The following is a 5368-nucleotide window of genomic DNA, read 5'->3' as shown; positions in this document are numbered from 1 at the left end:
ATGCGGCAGAAATGAAGCTTTCGTGCATGTCTAATTGTAAGTTGATGCGAAACAATGCGCATGCGCCGAAATCCCACTACTTTGCGGACCCACATTGTGCCTTTTATTAAGGCGCCTTGTTTGTTTACTCTTCTCGAGCTAATTCTTCACTATTATTATCTACATTATTTTCACTGGCTAACAACTGGTTGGTCTGCAATTGACTAACCAATACAAATTTTTCGTTACGTGCATATATTCGAAAGAATTCGAAATTAAATTATCATGTATTACGGGCAGTTACGATAGAGTGACACAAAGCAATCTGTGTTTGAATGCCTCCACTCGTGGACAATATCGATATAACCTAAATGCGATAAATCGCGAACGTTTGATTCGACTCATGGGAAATTTACGCGTTTTTGAATCGTCCCGAGTCGCACGCGAAATGCAGGTCAGAGAACCGTCTAATATTTATTGTTGAGATCGTGGGCTTGATCTTAATGGCGCGGCGGCACGCGATTCTTTACCAACTATGCTCCTTAACTCCAGCTCTCGACCTTCTTCCCTATTCAACTAGCTCGAGCAGTGAAATTGACTCTGCATGCCTGTGATTTTGGCAGGGAATGGGAGTCGAGTTCGTAGTGAATGCACATTGTGTATACGTGTTTTAGGTGGTTTGTGTGAGTTTGTTGCGGAGATTCGAGACATTTATTTAACCTCTTTATCATATTCGAGCCTGTGCGATATAACCATATCTTAAATGTAATAAGTTTTATTTTTTATTGCAAAGTTCTTGAAATATATAATGCACACAATAAGTGTATAATATTTTATATATATAAATTATATTTAAGAAGTTTGGGATAGTTTAAAGATGAAATAAATTGCTTTTTAAATTTAATCTCTTACTTTCGACGAAATCAAGTTTCTCTGGAATTTGGTGGAGTTTAAGATTTGATATCGGTGTCGTAGGAGTTATGTGACACTTTAAGGTGGAATAAATCTAGCGAGGAGTTTAAGGTGCGGCAAAGGAGCGTGGAATGTTGCAATAGAAATTTATTGCAGTGTTAGTGCATTGGTAGATTGATCAAATTTACGTGTAGCGTGGGTAACCAATGGTAAATATTTTGCAATGTGTATAATTTCTCAGTAATCTGAGGCTTATAAAATCTATTGACAACTAATGGAAATTGTTGATTTAACAGATCAATTTTAAATTCCTCGTTAATCTAAATTTTTTTAATCCTATTTACAGCTAAACCTTACGACGAAAAATTAACGAAGTGGAATAAAAATGGCATTGTGATTCTTCTCGTCGTGTATCGGTGTCACATCAAATTTAAGAGACAGTTTTACTTGCGGATGCTGCGTGTTACGTTGGTGAAGTCGACGAAAGCGTAAAATAGGAGCTCGTCCGAAATACACTAACGCGGAAGGTTAAATTTAACGCAAAAGGCTGAGAAATTAGTTTAGAACTCGAAGTTTCATTGGTACGACGCACTTGAAACGCATTCAAAGAGGTCGGCGACCTCGAAAGGGGATGAACGCAACTGTTTCGTGGGAATTTCTTATTGTGGCTTATTTGGATGAAGCTGCTTTAAAATCAGCGCTGGATTCGTCTGTTTTTTGCCCGGAAATCATAAAATGTTTAGGCCAGGCGACTCCATGTACAGAAAATGTTATGTCCACTTTTTACGTCCGTAGAATTCAACTCTTTACTACTATGCACTTCTTCTCCAAAAAAATATCGCGTTTCAATATTAAAAAAAGTTTCAATAATATACTATCCATTAGAAGAATGATAACATGATAACCTTACAAATTATTAGTATTAACAAATTCTTATTGTCGTATAGAAATGCCAACTATTGCTTCGGTAAAACAAACAAAGGAATTTTACAGGTAAATTTTACAAATTACAAGTCATCTTATAACGCAAAATACGACGTGTAAAATTGTCTCAATTTATTAATAGTATTAATAAATTATTATGATAAAAGATGCAGGAATCTTAGCCTCATGAGAAATTGGAGATGAAAATGAGTGGGAAAAGATTAATCGAGGACACAATAGTATTATTCCAGGAAGTGCTAGTTCTTCCTAGATTCCGGTTACAATGTTCTTAACGCGTGGAAATTAGTCTTGACCAGGAAACATCTATAACGGCATGTATTTTCTGCCGTGATTGTAAATCTGTTTGGAACATGCGGTTTGTCCGTTAATCTAGGCGCTGTTGTTCAATTGAGTCAATATTATTTGTTGGTAGATTAGTGTGTGCAAGAGCGCTCTGTTCATTATTGACCAATTCGAGCACGTATTGGTAAATTTCACACCGGCAATTACGGTGAAATCGTTCGTGGTCGCTGGAAATTAGCAGTATCGTTTGCGGTCGTGAGCTGATTGACACTGCGTGAGCGGGGAATTATGTGAAGCAGCTTTGCTTTGTCGTTTCATGCATTTAATAGGTTTACGGCGGTGGACAGAGTTTGTAAAAAATGAAGACAAGGTAGAAAAAGATTATTTTTCATTTTTTACTATTAGATTATTTTCAAAGTGATCTTTTCAGTGAAATATGATTGACAAAAAATAAGATCTATAATTGAATCATTATAGAAAGTAGAATAATATTGATAATAAAGAAATAAAAATCAATTATAGAATAACATATAATAATAATAATAATAATAATAATAATAATAATAATAATAATAATAATAATAATAATAATAATAATAATAATAATAATAATAATAATAATAATAATAATAATAATAATAATAATAATAATAATAATAATAATAATAATAATAATAATAATAATAATAATAATAATAATAATAATAATAATAATATAATAATAATAATAATAATAATAATAATAATAATAATAATAATAATAATAATAATAATAATAATAATAATAATAATAATAATAATAATAATAATAATAATAATAATAATAATAATAATAATAATAATAATAATAATAATAATAATAATAATAATAATAATAATAATAATAATAATAATAATAATAATAATAATAATAATAATAATAATAATAATAATAATAATAATAATAATAATAATAATAATAATAATAATAATAATAATAATAATAATAATAATAATAATAATAATAATAATAATAATAATAATAATAATAATAATAATAATAATAATAATAATAATAATAATAATAATAATAATAATAATAATAATAATAATAATAATAATAATAATAATAATAATAATAATAATAATAATAATAATAATAATAATAATAATAATAATAATAATAATAATAATAATAATAATAATAATAATAATAATAATAATAATAATAATAATAATAACAATAATGTGGATAGACTTTATGTTTACTTTTATATGTATAATGATACTGTTTGATCCTTGAATTAAAGTTAAGATTAACGTTGCGATTATGATTATCCTTTGTCTGACTAAATATATTTGAAGTATCAATTACAGTAGAATTTTTGAAAGATTCTTGGCTGTTAAACAAAAGGCTGGTTCCTTTATATTTCGCTCAATTATCATAGAATCGTGAAACTGACTTTCACTTCAAATTTTGTCTGTTTCAGGAGTAACAAGTACCTGCAAAAATCATCCATCAGCCGGATATGTGCTGTCGGAGGGTTTTTCATTAGCATTCCCGTCTTTCTAACTGGTAAGAACCAATTCCTTCAATTCTGTCAACTTTAACCTTTTGAAAGATACTAGTACTTAAGTTATACGTTTAATTTTTCTTGAATTCAGGCATGAATCTAAAAGATACTGTGAACTATCTCTGAGTGTATGAAATCAGTTTAGAAATCCAATGGAAATAAAGTTAATTTTAACGCCGAATAGTCATTATTTTTCTTAGAAAAATAAAAAATGATCGTCTTTTAGGGAAGTTTTAACAGATTAATTTATAAAGAGCTGAAACAGAATATTCATGTCATGCATGAATACGGCTGGTTGATGGATCGAGATCTAATCTAAAGTTTACGTTGTGTCATGCTAGTTTACACAGCTATCATTCGCTCGATCGATCGTTAAGCTGTTGAACTCGATTCAAGACGGACATTTTGACTCTGTTCAGAAGAAAACTGCGTTTTAATAAATTTGACGGAATAGAAATTTTGATAGACTACAATGTTTTTTTAATTATATCATAAAATTTATTTATTTTTTTTTAATGTCATGTTAGAAACCTCAAATACTGTCCAAAACTTCGAACGTAATCGTTTTAGAAATTTGTAAATTACTTAACGACCAAAAATATTGAATTCTCTATTGTCTGAAGATAGATTCTCTATAATTTAAGTAATTTATTCGTCGAGAATTGATATATAAAGACTTAAATAATAAATTAATTGAAAAATAATTTGCAACTAGTATTGAAAATTTCAATTAAAAGCATATGTATATAGTTTACGCTTCGAGAATTATATGTATTGAGAATATATATTTGCGCTGATTCTTTGTCCCGCTTGTTATGGCATACGTGTTATAATGATCCTCTAACAATGCTTTCAGATATGATATTGTATATATGCATCCAGTTTCATTCGACGCTGGTAATCGTTGCGTCGGTTTTCATAGGCCTTGGCATCGTGTTTTGTGGATGCGCAATGGTCCATAACGTCTTCGTGTGGCAGAGGGTAAGAACATATCGCTATTAAAAAAGAAAACGAACACGTTCAAACACGTCTAAATCATCTTTTATGTGTATTTCACCCGGAAATCATTTTATCGTAAAATTTTGTTTTTCAGAGTTACCATAATTTATCTGGTAGAGTTCATAAAAATTTTTCTGAAATCAATTGCAAGCTTTTAGGAAACCAGGATTTTTCACATTTTTAAGAAGCGTTATAATTATATTGCTGACCTTTATACGTTCGTGCGAAATTGAAAGGTACGCAAATGGCGCAAAATGCATAAAATGCGCTAAAATATACGTATATAAGAAAACAAATCTCGATTAAAATTTTATTTCTTTCATTATGTTCGTAAAACTACAAACTTGTATAAAAATACGCATTCTAGTTATAAGTGTTAAAACATTCGATCTAGTCCTTATCACATTCATGAAAACCTCCATTTAACCATTCGTTGTATCAACAAACATTCATATGCAAAACTTACCACCTACCACATCCTCCGCGTATTAATATAATCCCCTTTTATAAATTATACACTTTAGAGTGGACTGGTTGGGTCAGAGTGATATAAGCTTACAAGTTCTCGAGGAGTTCTACCGAAGTTACATTTACGTTTGCATAATTTCACCGAAAAAGATACTCTGTAGAATGACAGGTTCGTTTGTTTATGTGATCCGCGATCGCAACTATTTCAAGGGGATTTTATAAATAACCAT

At 29.5% G+C, this 5368-nt stretch overlaps 1 long non-coding RNA gene across 1 annotated transcript; it reads left to right on the top strand.

The window, feature by feature from the left end:
* The first annotated feature begins 886 nt into the window (after positions 1 to 886).
* LOC126876597 (uncharacterized) lies at positions 887 to 3961 on the top strand. The gene is made up of 4 exons (XR_007694361.1): positions 887 to 1100; positions 1238 to 1884; positions 1983 to 2488; positions 3588 to 3961. It is a non-coding gene; the product is annotated as an uncharacterized LOC126876597 (long non-coding RNA).
* Positions 3962 to 5368: the final 1407 nt, after the last annotated feature.

This window comes from Bombus huntii, unplaced genomic scaffold, assembly GCF_024542735.1.
Source record: "Bombus huntii isolate Logan2020A unplaced genomic scaffold, iyBomHunt1.1 ctg00000084.1, whole genome shotgun sequence".
Taxonomy (NCBI): Eukaryota; Metazoa; Arthropoda; class Insecta; order Hymenoptera; family Apidae; genus Bombus; species Bombus huntii.
This window is presented reverse-complemented; position numbering and strand designations above follow the sequence as displayed.